General features: G+C 45.1%; 1 protein-coding gene across 2 annotated transcripts in view; it reads left to right on the forward strand.

Annotated features, from left to right (window-relative positions):
* The first annotated feature begins 583 nt into the window (after window positions 1–583).
* MYO7B (myosin VIIB) overlaps window positions 584–19,485 on the forward strand; it is a 95,150-nt gene continuing 76,248 nt past the window's right edge. For both annotated transcript variants that reach the window (XM_046018272.1, XM_046018273.1), the window contains exon 1: window positions 584–711. The gene's annotated coding sequence lies outside the window, so the exon portion shown is untranslated. The remainder of the gene's footprint in view (window positions 712–19,485) is intronic.

Below are 19,485 nucleotides of genomic sequence, written 5' to 3' on the forward strand. Positions count from 1 at the left end.
GAACTTATATTCCACCTGCCTTCAGAGACATCCCCCTCATGCCTCCAGGGACTGCCTGTCCCTTCCAGCAGCGTATCTCCCAGGGTGCACCACCTGAAAGGTCTGTATTTGCCTCACTGCAGAAATTCCCCTTCATTTGAGCCCCAGCCCGAGACAGTTGCCTCTGCTTCCAGGGACCCTACTGAAAATCTAGATGCCCTGATGGCTTTTAGCTCTGATATAGGCTTCCAAGCATCTCCTCTGTGTGTGCCTCATTAGGACATGGGGTGTTTGAGAGCAGAGGCCTGCATGGGCTTCCTTGGAGCCCACGTGATGCCTGGGAATAGGCTGAACTCCCCGGATGATCAGCTGATTGTCACCATGGGGCTTGGCTGGTGGCCAGCAATAGGTGCATGGAGAGCAGACTCTGGTGCCCCATGGGGACTGTCTGCTGAAGAGGCCAGGGTTAAAGATCAGGCCGCTGTGAGGCTCTGCTAGCTAGGGCCGCGGCAGCCATGTGGGAGTGGATATGCCTGGAGCCCAGGGACAAAGTCCTGTAATAAATTACGTGGGCCCAGACTGCTGGGCCATTTCCTCTTGGGGCCCTTCTGCCTCTTCCTCCTTTCCCTTACTCTCTGACAGGCCCGGAGCCCTGGCACTGCCTCCTTTCCTTGCTCTTTCAGAGCCTGGGGTGGAGGGCAAGGGAGACAGTGAGACGCCTGTCCTGAGAAGGTAAGGGAGAACCAGAGGCTTCTCTGCCCGCTGGATGCACTGGGGCCTTCGGGATGGGACGAGGCGGGTGAGGGAGTCACCTCTCAGGAGGGAGGTGGCGGATAGAAGGTGGGAGGCACAGATCTGGGGAAGCACTGCCGGGCTCATCTGGAAACAAGGTAGGGAAGGCCTGTGAAGTAGAGAGCCAAAGATTGCTTTCAGGAGCTGGGAAACAGGAACCCCAGCCCACAAACCTGTTCTATCAGCACAGGGACGGACTGGGGGGCCAAGAAAGGGGAGGAACAGCTGCCCTGGCCCTCTGCTGTAGGAAGGCAGACTCACTGGCAGGGGGGATGGAGGGCCGGGGCTACTCTAGCCAGCAGGCTTCTCATAGCACAAGGACTCACCAAGGAATCCTGAGGCATGAGGGAGAGCCTGGGGGCCAAGGCTGTGGCACCTGGCAGATGTCAGGTACACTCTATGTGCCATCTCTCTGCGTCCTCACGGCACACTGGTGATATTAGCCCTGATGTATGGACAAGTGTGTACGGACAGCTGGGGCGCCACAGAACAAAGCAGAGTTGAGGCGGGACTCCAAGGCCCAGGCTCCTCTGTCTCCCCTGTGTGCCTTCGGGGCCAACTGCAGACAATCGTGTTACTCACCTCTGAAAGACCTGGGCCCCTGGTGAGGCAGGACCCTTCGTCCCCAGCCTCAAAGCCTCCCGAGTGGAGGTGTTTGGTCGTGGGAACAGGGTGTCTGGGGGAAGGACTCCACCGTTGGTTTCCATAAACTGCCTCCCTTGAGCTGCCAGCATGGTGGGCATCCATCCCCATTTCACAGAGGAGGAAATTCCAGATACAGGATTGGGAGGCTCTGGCAGCTGGCGGGTGTGGGGCCCCATCCTAAATCTCCTAAATTGTGTGTGTTTATTTCCCCATGACCTGGTTGGCCTCTCTTGAAGCCATACTCTTTAACTCCGGACTTGAATTTTGTTCTAATCCATAAAATCCCTGAACTCTGTTCAAGATTTTAGTTAAAAAAAAAAAAAAAGACCTCTGCATGTGGCCCTCCAGGCCTGGAGCACAAGCCCCAGTAAATTGAAGAAGCATTCAGCTCAGTTGCACTCCCAGTAAGAAACCTTCCTCGTTGCCCAAGCTTTCAGGTGCCTCTTCCCAAAAGACCTGTCCAAGTGTGTTTTGGGCACTGCCACATCCTCGCTTGGGCATGGGGCCAGGCACTCAGAGTGTGCAGCTCTGTGGGGCGGTGACTGTCAGGACGAACATTCCCAGTTACCTAGATGTATTTGTATCACTGTGTGTTGCTCATGTCTTCCACAAAGGCTCTCGCTTCTACGTTGTCACTTAGGGCACATGGCAAGCTGCAGGGAAGAAGAGCAAGAATTGCGTGTTTTTCATTAAAGAGGACATGGAGATAAAGGAGGGTAAAATTTGCCTCAGGCCATTGGCTATGAGCAGCTTGAGAGCACAGGCTGGATCTCCTCAAGATTTCTCTGCCCCCCACATCCACCGAGGGCAAGGCAAAGAAGAGGCATTTGGGGAAGATATGTTGAATGAAGGAATGGAATAGGTTAAGCTAGGAGTGAAGTCAAGTTTTCTATCCAATGCCATTTAGACTCTCTTGTCTATCTCCTTAATTTATCAAGTAGTGTGTACAATGTTCCTTCACAGCTGGGTTGGTAAGGTAAGTCTATGCAAAAGAACAGTGACCCAATCAGAAACGCAGACCTCATAGGTATCAAGCGTTAGAGGAGAATATTGCTGGAGTGGAGGACAGGGTGGGAAGGGGGAAGGGTGACAGAAAAGGAGGCAGAGGGACAAATGTGTGGTGTAGGAAAGGATGGCTCGATGACAAGGTGGAGAGTTGGGATGTTCCAGGCTAAGGAAAGGATATCACATAGTTGCAGAGGAAAGAAAGTGCAAGTCCAGCTTGGGCACTGCTGCCTCCTAGCAGAAACTGAGTGCAGGACTAGGGAAACAGTAGATTCTCCTGCTATGCTGATAGAGATACTCTCTTCTGCATTGTCCAACACAGTAGCCACTAGCCACACATGTGGCGACTGAGCACTTGAAGTGTGGCTGGGGTGACCAAGGAACTGAATATTCGATTTTTAAAAAAGATTTTATTTATTTATTTGAGAGAGACAGACTAGTGAGAGAGAGCAGGAGCAGGGAGAAGAGGGAGAAGCAGACTCCCGCTGAGCAGGGATCCTGACGCAGGGCTCCATCCCAGAGCTCTGGGATCATGGCCTGAACCAAAGGCAGATGTAACTGACTGAGCCACCCAGGCATCTCTGAATTTTTAATTTTAACTAAAATGAATTTAAATGTAAGTAGCTACATGTATCTAGTTGCTGCCACATTGGACAATCCAGTCCTAGAGAGTACAGCATGTCAGACCAAGGAGAGGGGTAAAGTGAAATAAACAAGAATTTCCCATCCAGACAAGCATGGGTTCAAATCCCAACTCGGTTACGTACCAGGTGTGGGACCTGAAGCCTCAGTTTCTTCATCTGTCCAATGAGACCATATCACTCACCTTGCAGCATCATTGTACAGATTAAATTAATGAACTGCTATTGGAAAACTCTCTGCATGGAGCCTGAGGACAGTCTGAGACCCTGCTTTGTTCTGGGGCCTAAGGACAGAATGTTCGTGGTAGGCAAAGGAACCATAGTGCTGTGGAATAGACTGACACCACCAGGCACATGTATCTGTAAATCTCTCTCACAGATGACCTGCCTTATACAAAAAGTAAACAAAAGACAGTCATTTGAGGCAAATTTCAGAGATACCTATGATGCAAAAGAATAAAAAATAAAATAAATGAGAAAGCAAGATGAAGGGAAAATTAAGGTAGGAAAGTATGATTTGGCTAGAGAAAGGTTAGTAAAGGAAGGCTCAGTGTATTTGTTAAACGTAGCCACCAAGTTTACTCTGATATTCCTGGTGGGCAATGCAAAAACAAAATACAAGCAGGGACAAGTTCAAACATGTCCTTGTTAAGAACAAACCAGTTTCTGAGAAGAAGCCCATCTTTCCTGACGGGATGCCATAAAGGGAATACCAAGCAAGGAAATAGCATTGGTAAAAACAGTAAAGTCAAGAAGGCTTCCAAGCTGTCTCTGGGCAGGCCAAAGGCACTCTGCCAAACCAAAGCTTGGGAGAAGCCAGTCTCTGGGTGAAGATAAACCATGAGTTCAGTACAGGACGTGAATGCCCTTCCCGAGGACTGGCCAGGGTCTTCTGGGACCAGAGAAGGCAGGCATTAGCTAGGATGGGTGAAGACAAAGTCAGGGAGGCTGCAAGGGGACACTTAAGCCAGGTCTGAGTGGGCCAGAGAGGAGGTTGTAGAAGTGAGCAGGCACTTCACCTGTACCAGCAGGGATCCCTAAAGCACCTGAATCAAGGTGTGTGTGTTAGGTGTGAGTGGGGGAGGGATAAACTTAGTTTAAGGGGCTCCTCATACCACATCGTGGAGGAACAGGACCCCGGCTGAATTCCCTGCAGCTGTACTGCCCCTCTGGAGGGGAAGCAGAGCCCTACTGGAAGGAAAAATTCTCCCACTAGAGCCTCTTCAGCGAGGCCATCCTGCCATCACTGACTTCCCCAGGAGGCTCTAGGAATGAGGCTCTAAGGAAGCAGGGTCTCTTGGTGCTACATCAGCGCACACTGCATGGTTTTGGACAGTGGGTGTAGCCAGGCCCTGAGCCCAGTGGGGGAGGATGGGATGGAGGACTATAGCTTCACATCCTCAACCTGGACTTACCTGGGCAAAAGAGAAGGGATCCCTGGTGAGGCCCCAAGAGCATCATGTCTCAGGGCCAGGGGTACCTTTCAGGGACATCTATCTCTTGAATTGCCAGTCACATGGTATTCATGGGAATACCCATGACCCCACATGACCGTGACCCCACAGACATCATCCTAAATGCCAGGCAATGCTGTGTGGGGTATGACTCCTTTTCAATGGAGGGTGTGTCCCTCTGGGCCCTGGGCTGCAGAGAGGGGCTGAGCCGTCCTGGCTGGATCAGGACACATGGAGAGGCTCGGAATCTGGGCTGACAGGGCCTATCCCTGCCTGGGCTGCTATGCCCAGCACCAGGGAGAGCTCCCACCTCAGTAGTGGCGGGGGGGGGGGGGGGGGGGGGGGGGGGGAGAGCCCCTCCCTGCCTCCCTGTCATGAACTTGGTAACAGATCCTTGCAGATGATTGTACCTGTGAGAAAAGGGTAGGATTTCAGGCAGCCAGGAAAGGCCATAGACAACAAAATAAGTAATAAAAATATATGGATATTGAAATGCCAAACATAACTGAAAGGAGAAAATTGTGAAGGAAAAATCTTCCCCCACCTCCGTCCCTCTACTCCTCACCTCAGTCCTCACCTCCCCAAAAAAACCTTACTGGTAACAGTTCAAAATAATTACCTCTAAAAAAGACATATATCCATCTTTATATCTTTGCACCTTCTATATGTTTACACAAAATTGCATAATACTATAAAATGTAACTTTTTTAATATACACATATATCAGCACATATATTAGATCAAACCATCTGAAACCACCAATATTTGACCATTTTGAGTGTCTGCAGTGGGATGGTCTAGCCAAGGCCCCTATCACCTGCTAGTCTGGGCTGTCTTCCACTGAGTGGTGGTAGCCCTTCTCACCTATGCCCAACCGTGCAGCCTCTGTTCCCCTTGGGATGACAGATTCCACATCAGGGACCCTCAGCTCTAGAGGATTTGGCTGGTGACATAGGGTAATTTCCAAGCCTCTCAATCCCTCCCCCAGTCCAAGCCCCAGACACCTTTCTGCACCAGTTCCCTGGGCAATGCTACCCTGGGCAAAACAGCCCTCCAGGGTAGCATCCCCCTCTAGATTAGCTTCCCATAGACCAGAGACTCAGTCTGGGTTTTGCTTCTCAGACTCCAGTCTCCTCCTGTATGCCCCATATACCATATGGCACACAGCCCCTTCTAGTCCCAGCAACATTTGGATTCTTTCCTCACTCACCTTTCAGCATTTTCTTACCGCTTCTTCCATGCTCCACTTTAATGATGCCCAGAAGGCCATGACAGTGGTATGTGTAGCTTCAGACATCCTGCAGCTCTGAGAAGGACTTTGGGAACCAGTAGCTCAACCTTCTCCCATCAGATGATTGTCAGCCCCATTCTGGTACCTGAAGTTAGGTAGACCCTGGGGCCAGTGCATGACACTGCCCCAGTGGGCTCAGCAACACACTGACCTGCCTCAGGGCTGGACAATGGCATCTGAGCTAAGAAGAGATCATCTCACTAACAAGAGGCAGGAACTTGTGAACACCCAGGGTTTTCCCTTAGAGGCAATGCCATGCTGCTTTCCTGGGATAGGAAGATGTTTTCATCTTCCCGGTGGCCAGCCATCAATCTACCCACCAACCCACTCATCCTTGCTTCCATTTTTTCAGCAAGAATATTGTGAGCACTTACTGGAATGAGTAGGGCACAGTTCTGTTGTTAAGATTCTCACCAATGTGGGAGAGACACACATACTGATCATAAAAACAGGAATAAGTTCTGAGAGAGGAAGTTATAGCTGCACAATGAGAGGGTGCCTGTGTGTGGATACAGACATGCGTGCGTATGCATTCCTGCTAAACTCACATCAGATCAAGTGCACAGACACCCAAGTGAAAGAGAATGTGGGCTATTTGGGGAACTGCATGAAATTCAGAGCACCCTGTGGGAGAAGAGGTGAGAAATGAGGCGAAACACCAGGCGGGCCATGATCCTGAAGGACCTGACTGTGACAGGGAAATGGCACACCCTGGGATGACTGGTGGCTCAGTCAGTTAAGCATCTGACTCTTGATTTCAGCTCAGGTCTTGATCTCAGGGCCCTGGGTTCAGCCCCATACTGCAGCCTGAAACAGTGTGGAGCCTACTTAAAAACAAGCCAGAAAAAGATATGACACACTCCTAGTTGCGGAGAGGCATGATGTGCCAATTATTTGCATCTTTAAAGATCTCTCAGTTGGTGGAATGAACAATAATTTTTAGAGAGACCAGAAGCAGCAAGTCTACCTGCAAGGCTGCTAGTCTCCCAGGGGAAGCATGACAGGGGATCAAGGGATGGGCAGGACAGGAGAGAGCCTCTAGTTTTTCCTTTCGTTCAATGTCTTTCATCTGGCTTTGGTAGTAGGGTAATGCTGGTCTCATAGTATGAGCTAGGAAGTGTTTTCTCTGCTTCTGTTTCTTGGGAGATATTATAGAAAATGAGTCTCATTTCTTCCTTAGATGTTTGGTAGAATTCATTGGTGAAAATATCTAGGGATGGAGCTTTTTTTTTTTTTTTTGACAGGTTGTTAATTATTGATTCAATTTCTTTAATAGGTATAGGCTTATTCAGATTGTCTATTTCTTCTTGTGTGAGTTCTTGCAGTTTTTGTCTTTCAGAGAATTGGTCTATTTCATCTAAGCTACCAAATTTGTAGGGGTCTAGTTGCTCATAATATTCCTTTTTTTATCATTTTAATGTCCATGAGATTAATTATTCTTGAGATGTTCCTCTGTCATTTCTGGTATTACAAATTTGCATTTTCTCTCTTTTTTTCTTGGTTAACTTGGCTAGAGGTTTATCAGTTTTATCAATTGTTTATTATTATGTAATGCCTGTTTTTATTCCACCTTGCCCTCTTAATTCTCCTTACACTGGAGTCTGCTCTGTCTGAAATAACTTTAGCTATTCCAGTTTTCTTTCTTTCTTTGTTTCTTTGTTTCTTCCTTTTTTTAACATATAATGTGTTATTTGCTTCAGGGGTATAGGTCTGTGAATCACAGGATTCACAGCACTCACCATAGCACATACCCTCCCCAACATCCACTACCCAGCCACAGCATCCCTCCCCTCAGCAACCCTTAGTTTGTTTCCTGAGATTAAGAGTCTCTAATGGTTTGTCTCCCTCCTGATCCCATCTTGTTTCATTTTTTCCTTCCCTATCTCCCCACAACTCCCCGCCCTACCTCTCAAATTCCTCATATCAAAGAGATTATATGATAATTGTTTTTCTCTGACTTATTTCACTTAGCATAATACCCTCTGGTTCCATCCATGTTGCTGCAAATGACAAGATTTCATTTCTTTTGACGGCTGCATAGTATTCCATTGTGTATATATACCACATCTTCTTTATACATTCATCTGTTGATGGACATCTAGGTTCTTTCCATAGTTTGGCTATTTTTGTGGATGTTGCTGCTATAAACATTAGGCTCTTTCAGATCACTACAGTTGTATCTTTAGGGTAGATAACCAGTAGCGCAATTGCTGGGTCCTAGGATAGCTCTATTTTCAACTTTTTGAGGAAGATCCATATGGAAAAGCTGTATGGAAAACAGCTTGTATTCCCACCAATAATATTGCAGTGTCTAGGTTCTTTCCATAGTTTGGCTACTGTAGACATTGCTGCTATAAACATTCGGGTGCATGTGCCCCTTCGGATTACTACGTTTGTATCTTTAGGGTAAATACCCAGTAGTGTGATTGCTGGGTCACAGGGTAGTTCTATTTTCAACATTTTGAGGAACCTCCATGCTGTTTTCCAGAGTGGTTGCACCAGCTTGCATTCCCACCAACAGTGTAGGAGGGTTGCCCTTTCTCCGCATCCTCGCCAACATCTGTCATTTCCCGACTTGTTAGTTTTAGCCATTCTGACTGGTATCAGGTGGTATCTCACTGTGGTTTTGATTTGTATTTCCCTGGTGCTGAGTGATGTGGAGCACTTTTTCATGTGTCTTTTGTCCATTTGGATGTCTTCTTTGCAGAAATGTCTGTTCATGTCCTCTGCCCATTTCTTGATTAGATTATTTGTTCTTTGGGTGTTGAGTTTGATAAGTTCATTTTAGATTTTGGATACTAGCCCTTTATCTGATATGTCATTTGTAAATATCTTCTCCCAATCTGTCAGTTGTCTTTTGGTTTTGTTGACTGTTTCCTTTGCTGTGCAAAAGCTTTTGATCTTGATGAAGTCCCAGTAGTTCATTTTTGCCCTTGCGTCCCTTGTCTTTGGTGACGTTTTTAGGAAGAAGTTGCTATGACTGAGGTCAAAAAGGTTGCTGCCTGTGTTCTCCTCAAGCATTTTGATGGATTTCTGTCTCACATTGAGGTCTTTAATCCACTGATCCATTTTGAGTCTATTTTTGTGTGTGGTGTAAGGAAATGGTCCAGTTTCATTGTTCTGCATGTGGCTGTCCAATTTTCCCAACACCATTTGTTGAAAGGACTGTCTTTTTTCCATTGGACATTCATTCTTGCTTTGTCGAAGATTAGTTGACCATAGAATTGAGGGTCCATTTCTGGGCTCCCTATTCTGTTCCATTGATCTATGTGTCTGTTTTTGTGCCAGTACCATACTGTCTTGATGATGACAGCTTTGTCACAGAGCTTGAAGTCTGGAATTGTGATGCCGCCAACTTTGGTTTTCTTTTCAACATTCCTTTGGCTATTCGGGGTCATTTCTGGTTCCATATAAATTTTAGGATTATTTGTTCCATTTCTTTGAAAAAATTGATGGTATTTTGATAGGGAGTGCATTAAATGTGTAGATTGCTTTAGGTAGCATAAACATTTGCATAATATTTTTTCTTCCAATCCATGAGCATGGAATGTTACTCCATTTCTTTGTGTCTTCCTCAATTTCTTCCGTGAGTACTTTGTAGTTTTCTGAGTACAGATTCTTTGCCTCTTTGGTTGGGTTTATTCCTAAGTATCTTATGGTTTTGAGTGCAATTGTAAATGGGATCAACTCCTTAATTTCTCTTTCTTCTGTCTTGTTTGTTGGTGTATAGAAATGCAACTGATTTCTGTGCATTGATTTTATATCCTGACACTTTACTGAATCCCTGTATAAGTTCTAGCAGTTTTGGACTGGAGTCTTTGGGTTTTCCACATAAAGAGTCATATCATCTACAAAGAATGAGAGTTTGACTTCTTCTTTGTTAATTTGGATATCTTTTATTTATTTCTCTTGTCTGATCGCTGAGTCTAAGACTTCTAGTACTATGTTGAGTAGCAGTGATGATAGTGGACAGCCCTGCCATGTTCCTGACCTTGGGGGAAAAGGTCTCACTTTTTCCCCATTGAGAATGATATTTGTGGTGGGTTTTTCATAGATGGCTTTTATGATATTGAGGTATGTACCCTCAATCCCTACACTGTGAAGAGTTTTGATCAAGAAAGAATGCTGTACTTTGTCAAATGCTTTTTCTTTTTCTTTTTTTTTTTTTTTAAGATTTTATTTATTTGACAGAGATCACAAGTAGGCAGAGAGGCAGACAGAGAGAGAGGAGGAAGCAGGTTCTCAGCTGAGCAGAGAGCCCAATGTGGGGCTTGATCCCAGAACCCTGGGATCATGACCTGAGCCAAAGGCAGAGGCTTTAACCCACTGAGCCACCCAGGTGCCCCTGTCAAATGCTTTTTCAACATCTAATGAGAGTATCATATGGTTCTTGTTCTTTCTTCTATTAAGGTAGTGTATCACATTGATTGATTTACAGATGTTGAACCAAACTTGCAGCCCAGGAATAAATCCCACTTGGTCTTGATAAATAATCCTTTTAAGGTACTATTGGATCCTATTGGCTAGTATTTTGGTGAGAATTTTTGCACCCATGTTCATCAAGGATATTGGTCTGTAATTCTCTTTTTTTGATGGGGTCTTTGGTTTTGGGATCAAGGTAATGCTGGCCTCATAAAATGAGTCTGGAAGTTTTCCTTCCATTTCTATTTTTTGGAACAGTTTCAGGAGAATAGTATGGATTCTTTAAATGTTTGGTAGAATTCCCCTGGGAAGCCGTCTGGCCCTGGGCTCTTGTTTGTTAGGAGATTTTTTATGATTGCTCCAATCTCCTTACTGGTTATGAGTCTGTTCAGGTTTTCTATTTCTTCCTGGTTCAGTTTTGGTAGTTTATGTATCTCCAGGAATGCATCCATTTCTTCCAGATTGTCACATTTGCTGGTGTAGAGTTGCTCATAATATTTTCTTTTTTTTTTTTAAAGATTTTATTCATTTATTTGACAGAGAGAGAGATCACAAGTAGGCAGAGAGGCAGGCAGAGAGAGAGGAGGAAGCAGGCTCCCCGTGGAGCAGAGAACCCAATGTGGGGCTCGATCCCAGGACCCTGAGATCATGACCTGAGCCGAAGGCAGCGGCCTAATCCACTGAGCCACCCAGGGGCCCCGCTCATAATATGTTCTTATAATTGTTTGTATTTCTTTGGCGTGACTGTAATTTCTCCTCTTTCATTCATGATTTTATTAACTTGGGTCCTTTCTCTTTTCTTTTTTTTTTTTAATATATTTTTTTAAGATTTTATTTATTTGACAGAGAGAAATTACAAGAGAGGCAGGCAGAGAGAGAGGAAGGGAAGCAGGCTCTCCGCTGAGCAGAGAGCCCGACGCGGGACTCGATCCCAGGACCCTGAGATCATGACCTGAGCCGAAGGCAGCGGTTTAACCCACTGAGCCACCCAGGCGCCCCATCTCTTTTCTTTTTGATAAGTCTGGCTCGGGGGTTGTCAACCTTATTAATTCTTTCAAAGAACCACCTCCTAGTTTTGTTGATTTGTTCTACTTTTCTTTTGGTTTCTATTTCATTTATTTCTGCTCTGATCTTTAAGATTTATTTTCTTCTGCTGGGTTTGGGCTTTCTTGGCAGTTCCTTCTCCAACTCCTTTAGGTGTAGGGTTAGGTTGTGTACTTGAGACCTTTCTTGTTTCTTGAGAAAGGCTTGTATCGCCATATATTTTCCTCTCAAGACTGCCTTTGCTGTGTCCCAAAGATTGTGAACTGTTGTGTTTTCTTTTTCACTTGTTTCCATGAATTTTTTAAATTCTTCTTTAATTTCATGGTTGACCCATTCATTCTTTAGTAAGATGCTCTAAGGCTCCACATATTTGAGTTCTTTCCAACTTTCCTCTTGTGGTTGAGTTCTAGTTTCAAAGCATTGTGATATGAAAATATGGAGGGAATGATCCCAATCTTTTGGTACTGGTTGAGACTTAATCTATGATCCAGGATGTGATCCATTCTGGAGTATGTTCCATATGCCCTAGAGAAGAATGTGTATTCTGTTGCTTTGGGTTGGAATGTTCTAAATATATCTGTAATGTCCATCTGTTCCAGTGTGGCATTTAAAGCCTTTATTTCCATGTTGATCTTTTGCTTAGGTGACCTGTCCATTTCAGTGAGGGGGGTTAAAGTCCCCTACTATTATTGTATTATTATTGTTGTGTTTCTTTGATTTTGTTATTAGTTGGTTTATATAGTTGGCTGCTCCCATGTTAGGGGCATAGATATTTAAAATTGTTAGATCTTCTTGTTGGACAGACCCTTTAAATATGATATAGTATCCTTCCTCATCTCTTATTTTAGGCTTTGGCTGAAAATCTAATTTATCTGATATAAGGATTGCCATCCCAGCTTTTTTTTTTTTTTTTTATGTCCATTAGCATGGTAAATTGTTTCCCACCCCTTCACTTCAAATCTGGAGGTAACCTTGGGTCTAAAAGGAGTTTCTTGTAGACAGAATATCAATGGTTCTTGTTTTTTTAAATCCATTCGGATTCCCTGTTTCTTTTCATAGGGACATTTAGCCCATTTACATTCATGGTAACTATTGAAAGATATGAATATAGTGCCATTGTATTGCCTGTAAGGCAATACAATGGCACTTAATTCCTTTCTGGAATTAATTTCCTCACTTAATTCCTTTCTGGTCTGTTACCTTTAGGTTCTCTCTTTGCTTAAAGGACCCCTTTCCATATTTTTTATAGGGCTGGTTTGGTGTTTTCAAATTCCTTTAGCTTGTGTTTGTCTTGGAAGCTTTTTATCTCTCCTATTCTCAGTGACACCCTCACTGGATATAGTATTCTTGGCTGCATGTTTTTCTCATTTAGTGCTCTGAATATATCATGCCAGTCCTTTCTGGCCTGCCAGGTCTCTTTGGATAGGTCTGCTGCCAATCTCATATTTCTACCATTGTATGTTACACACCTCTTGTCCCAAGCTGCTTTCAGGATTTTCTCTTTGTCACTGAGACTTGTAAGTTTTACTGTTAACTGACAGGGTGTGGGCCTATTTTTATTGATTTTTGAGGGGTTCTCTGTGCCTCCTGGATTTTGATGCTTGTTCCATTTGCCAAATTAAGGAAATTCTCTGCTATAATTTGCTCCAATATGCCTTCTGCCCCTTTCTCTCTTTCTTCTTCTTCTGGGATCCCAATTATTCTAATATTGTTTCATCTTATGGTATCACTTATCTCTTGAATTCTCCCCTTGTGGTCCTGTGGTTTTTTGTGTCTCTTTTTCTCAGCTTCTTTATTCTCCATCATTTGGTCTTCTATATCACTAATTCTCTCTTCTGCCTCATTTATCCTAGTAGTAAGAGAATCCATTTTTTATTGCACCTCATTAATAGCTTTTTAAAATTTCAACTTGGTTAGATTTTAGTTATTTTATTTCTCTAGAAAGGGATTCTCTAGTATCTTCTATGCTTTTTTGAGCCTAGCTGGCACCTTGATAACAATCATTCTGAACTCTAGTTCTGACATATTACTAATGTCCGTATTGATTAGATCCCTAGCCATGGTTACTGCCTCTTGTTCTTTTTTTGTGGTGAGTTTTTCCACCTTGTCATTTTATCCTGATAATAATAGGTGAATGAGAGAACAATATACTAAAAGGGTAGCAACAAGCCCAGAAAAATATACACTAACTAAATTAGAAGTGTCCCAAAGCCAGGGAGAGAAGAAATACATATATATATATATATATATATATATATATATATATATATATACACACACACATATATACACACACACACACACATGCACACACACACACTGGCCTGGTGGATAGAAGAGAGCCACACTCTTGGTTTTGGATATATTTTGGTCTGTTATGAGAAACTGCCTCCCAAAATTTTAAAGAAAGGAAAATTTATATACATACAAAAATATATAAAAGTGATGAAGGTATGGAATATGACTGTAAAGATGAAAATTAAGAAAAGATTCTAAGAAAGGAATTGATAAGATAAGAAGTTGGTTAAGACAGAAAAAAAAGAGAGAAAAGAATGTGATCAGGCTAGAGACTAGATTTAGGGTATATTTTGCTCTATTAGAAGAAACTATATCCCAAAATTTTAAAGAAAGAAAAACCTATATGTATACAAAAAATAAGGTTAAATACAATGAAGAGATAGAATATGACTATAACAATGAAAATTTTAAAATACTTTTAAAAGGTATTAATAAGATAAAATAGTTAAAATGTTAAAATAGGAAAAAAGAAAAAATTTTTTAAATAGATTAAGAAAAAAATAAAATTAAAAAAATTTAACTTTGCAAGACTAAAGGATCATGTGAAAAAAACCATGAAGTCTATGTGCTGTATTCCAGTAGCTCTGAAGTTTTGCAGTTCTCATTGATTGGTGTACTTGGTCTTGGCTGGATGTTCTTGCTGATCTTCTGGGGGAGCAGCCTGTTGCAGTGATTCTCAAATGTCTTTGCCCAAAGCAGAATTGCACCACCTTTCCCAGGGCCAGGCTAAGTAATCTGCTCGGTTTTGCTCTCAGTAGCTTTTGTTCCCTGAATGCTTTCCACACAGCTTTGGAGGAGGAGAATGAAGATGGCAGCATCCAAATCTCCAGCCAGTAGAAGCTGAGTGCTTGGTGCACTCCTCAGTGCACCCTCAGAGAAAAGCAGTCAATCACCCCCATCTCCCTGGTCTCTGGCCACACTCTGTGCTCACCTGGCCTGTGACCAAGCATTTCTATCTCCAGTGCATGGCCCTGTTTGGAGTCTCCAAACCCAGCAGATTCCTGCAGCATGCTCCCTCACCATTCCTCCCAGAGGAGGAAGGAGGGAGTCTCCCAGGATCTGCTGCTTGTGGGGTCCCTACTTGAATCATGGTTTAAGGTAACCCCGAGCTGATAGCCTTCTCCTCAGCTCCAACTCTGTAGCTGGCTTCCCAGCACTAATACCTGGGAGCTCTGCCACATTCAGGCACCCCTGGTCTTACTGTGATCCTGCAGGTCCTGAGACCACACTGTCCCCACAAGGGCTCCACTCCCTGCTTGGCCTCTGGAATGACGGTTTTCAGTGGAGTGGACTTCTGAACGTTCTGTTTTGTGCTCTGCTGCTCCACCGCTTGCTGGGAGCAGCCCCCCCTCCCCCAGTCTTATCTTCCCATATTATTACCTCAGATTCACTTCTCCATATGTCCTGCCTTCCAGAAAGTGGTTAATTTTCTGTTCCTAGAATTGCTGCTCTTCTTCTCTTTGGTCTCCTTTTGAGTTTGTAGATGTTCTGAATGGTATGATAATTAACAAGCTGAACTCCTGGGACCCAATGATATTTAGGTCTCCTACTCCTCTGCCATCTTGCTCCTCCTCTTTCCAACTTTCTTTTGTTTTCATGATATATCTTTCTTTATTTCTTTACTTTTAATACGTGTCTTTATTTTCTTTTAAAGATTTTATTTATTTGACAGAGAGAGATCACAAGTCGGCAGAGAGAGAGAGAGAGAGAGAGAGAGGAGGAAGCAGGCTCCCTGCCGAGCAGAGAGCCAGATGCAGGACTCGATCCCAGGACCCTGAGATCATGACCTGAGCTGAAGGCAGAGGCTTAACCCACTGAGCCACCCAGGCGCCCCACGTGTCTTTATTTTTAAAGTGGCTTTCTTGTAGACAACATGTAGTTGGGAGGCTTAAGTTTTAACAAATGAAATCTTCAGATCCTAATGATCATTTGGAGATGGGGATAATAGGATGACTCAAGCGTTTTCTTCACAGTTGCTAGTTTCATTTACCGAGATAAAGAATGCATGGGAAAAAGCAGGTGTGGGAACAGAGGAAATGAATTACTATGGTCATACTGAGTTTAATGAGTCCACCTGTGTGCTGGACACCTCCAGAAAAATAGAGGCTTGATGGACCTGGAGTTCAGGATGGAGATGGGGGTTGGAGACATTGATTTTTGGACTTGGAAGCATTTCGATCCTGATGGTGGCCCTGGGAGAGGGTGGGAATGCACAAGGGAAACATACAGCTGAAAGAGAACAGAATTAGGGCCACCAGATCAGTGAGAATTCTTCAGTTTCAATGATAGAATCCAAATGCCTTAGCTCAAATAATTAAAGTGTAAAGACAGAGACAGAATTTCTGACTTTTGTCTCCTTCCTTCCCAGCTACCAACTTTATTCTCTCAAGTCATCTATTTTCAGGACACTAGAACAAAAGCTACTGTCAGTTCTGGAATCACATTTCAAAACGTTATGGCTAGAGAGGAAAACCAGTCCTCAATTCCAATTAAAACATATCAGGGGAAGCCTGTGGCTGGTCCCTGCTTGGGTCACAGGCTGACTCTGGGTTACGGTGATTTATGTCTTTTACAGTCCTTATTAGAAACACAGTTTTAACAAAGGAAGGAGAATTACCCCAAAAGGGAACAGAGGAAGGCATTTCCAAGCAGACAAAAGCAATCAGCATCTCCCTCAGACAGGAAGAGGTTAAGGTGAAGGAAAGGGCCTTGGCAGGAGATCAAGGGTGCCCCAGAGCCAAAGGGAAGGTGGGAAAGGGCATGAGGCTGAGAGAGTACAGGAAGCACGGGTGTGGAGAGAAAACTCCTTCAAGGAGCTCTGCGGAGGAGCAAAAGCAGGAGGAGGGCAACAGCTGGAGGGGATCATGAGGCCAAGAAAATTCATTTTTAGGTGAGACCTGAATTTATCTCTACGCCGAGAGGAAAGGCCAGAGCAGTGAGAATGGGTGTAAATGTAAGCGTGAGGGGTAATTGTATTAGTTATCTGTTGTTGCATAGCTAACAATTCCAAAACCCTGCAGCTTAAAACGACAGGTGTTTATTATCTCACACACTTTCCAAGTGTCAGAAATCCAAGAGCAGCTTAGCTGGGCAGTTCTTCACCGAGTACTGTTTTGAGGTTTGCATTCATTTTCTAGGGTTGCCATAACAAAATGCCACAGAGCAAGCAGCTTAACAACAGATATTTATGGCAGGGTTGGTTTTTTTCCAAGGCTTCTCTCCTTGGCTTACAGACAGCCACCCTCTCGCTGCTTTGTCCTCATATGGTCATCACTCTACTAACGCACACCTCTAGCATCTCTCCCTCTTTCTACAAGGACTTCAGTCTTGTTGGATTAGGCCCCATGCTAATAGCATTGATTTACCTTCATCGCCTCTTTAAAGGCCTCCTCTTCAAATTCAGTTCCATTCTGAGGGACTAGGGGTTAGGATTTGATATGCGCAATTTAGCCTGTAACAGTCAGGATGTTGGATGGAGCTGTGGGCATCTACAACCTTGACCAGGGCTGGAAGATCTGCTTCTAAGGTTACTGGCTATTGACTGCAGACTCAGTTCCTCCCCACATGGGCACATTCCCTAGGACTGCTTGTCCTCATGACATGGCAGCAAGGTTCCCCAAGCTGAGCTAAGCGACCTTATAGAGAGCAAGGGAGAAGCCACAAAACCTTTTATAGTCTTGGAAGCTATACCTCATCCCATCACCTTATTCTATTTGTTAGAAGTGAATCACTAAGTCCACACTCAAGGATAAGAGAATGAGTCTCCATCTTTTTTTTTTTTTTAACATTTGTATTTATTTATTTGTCAGAGAGAGAGAGAGAGCACAGACAAGCAGGGGGAGCAGCAGGCAGAGGGAGAAACAGGCTGCCTGCTGAACAAGGAGCCTGATATGGAACTTAATCCCAGGACTCTGGGATCATGATCTGAGGATCTGGGATCATGATCTGAGGCAGATGCTTAACTGACTGAGACACCCAGGTATCCCGAGTCTCCTTCTTTTGAAGGAAAGAGTGACAAAGAATTTGTGGACATATATTAACCACTACAGTAACTGATAAAGCAAAAGCGCCAGTGGAGGAGGCCAGAGAATGCAGGGCTGGAAGGGTTAATGGGGGCCATCAGGACATCCCTTCCCCTGGGCAGTCCCTTAAGTGCTCACAGGTAGAAGGAAAGGAGTAAGCAGGAGCTGGCAAGGAGTAAGCAGAGCTGGAGGCTGAGGGTCATTTCTCTTTTTTCAGTGATGCAGATCAAGGTTTTCTGCAGAGTGAGTAGTGGGAGGAAGCTTTGAAATAGGGTTTTTTGGGTTTTGTTTTGGTTTGGTTTGGTTTGGGAGGGGTTTTGGGTAGAAAGAGCTGACCAAGGTCCATGGGAGGGTCTCGGGCATTTCTAGAGTCCTAGAAGAGGCGCAGGCCACGCAACTACCCTGACCGGTCTTCAAGGTGGTATGACATGTCACTGGTGTGCTTGGCTCAGGGCTGGGACTTTGCAAGGTGAGAGCAGGAGTATGATAGACCAGAGGGGTACACATGTCATGAAGTTTATTGTACTTTATATTTTTGTTACGTTTATGGGTATTATAAAACTGCTTTCTTCCCAAAAAAGAGGTAGGGCACTGTCCAGGCTAGCTGGGAAGGGAATGAAGCTAGGATGCAGGCTCACAGACCAGGAGAAACAAAGGGGCTGAGGGGTCATAATGAAACAAACGAATAGTTCCTCACAGGGTTGGGGGTTGGGGCAGGGGGAGGCATGGTGCTGGGCTAGGATGTGACTGGAGGACATGGTTTCCGAGGCGGAGCAATTCCGGGACATGGGAAGACCAGGGCAGTGGCAGGGAGTGGACATCCCTGGAGTCTGGGAGTCAGACGAGTGCGAGTCCAGGATGGGCAGGGGATTCTGGGGAGACACATCCTGGTGTCTGGAGAGGGATGCTGTGATGTACATGGAGGTCAGATGCCATGAGTGAGGGGACAGAGGGTGACAGAGCCAGAGACCATGGGTGGGCCTGAAATTTCTACCTGGGGTGGGGAAGCAAGGAGTCAGAGAAGCAGTGGGGAGCCAGAGGCGGGCAGTGCCCCTCTGCGTCTTACCCACCCATCTCTCACTGGTTATGTGAGGCTGGGAGATGGACCAGCCTCTCTTGGGAGAACTGCTGGGAGAAATCCTGGGAAGCCAGGATTCAGATGAGAGTTGCTTTGCACTTTTATACAGACCCCTAAACTTTCCCAAAGCAGAGGCCGTAGGGCAAAGTGCATGGATTTTGGAGCTGGACAGAAGAACCCCCTTCTCCTCTGACCAGTTGAATAGTTTGGGCAAAGTTTCTATTTGTTGGCCTCTGTTGTTCTACCCATTAAATGGGAATAGCACGTCTCCTCCTAGAGCAGTGTCTGCTCAGTGGGAAGTCCTCCCTGTTGGAATGTCAAGGTTTCTACCACCTAAATGGGAATAAACAGATTCCAAAGCATGCCTGGCTGCCTCCACCTTAGCTGCAGGTGTCCCAGGGGTGGGCGGTCACCTGGGCCTACCTCTACAAGAGAAAGGAGTGGAAATGTGGCCCAAGTGTCAGCAGCCTCATGCCTGGGCACCATAATCCCTCAGGAGCCTCATGAGTGCCTCCCAGGGAAGGGGGATAGGGCGTCCCAGGGAAGGGAATCCCAGAGAAGAGCTGGACGCACAAACAAACAGTTCGTGAGTGCTCCCTGTGTGTCTCTGACCTCGCAGAGACCCTGCAGAAGTCAGGCCGACTCTTTTTCAGGGGGGAGCATGCTAAATCACTTGCAGGACCTGGTCCAGCTCACACAGCTGGTAGATGGAGAGCCAAACTTCTGACCTTCCCACCCACCCCCACCGCCCACCACCTCCCAAGTCCCTGAGGGGCAGGGGAGGGGGCCCGGCGGCTCAGGACCCTGAGCATCA

The sequence above is a fragment of the Meles meles genome, chromosome 9, assembly GCF_922984935.1.
Source record: "Meles meles chromosome 9, mMelMel3.1 paternal haplotype, whole genome shotgun sequence".
NCBI lineage: Eukaryota > Metazoa > Chordata > Mammalia > Carnivora > Mustelidae > Meles > Meles meles.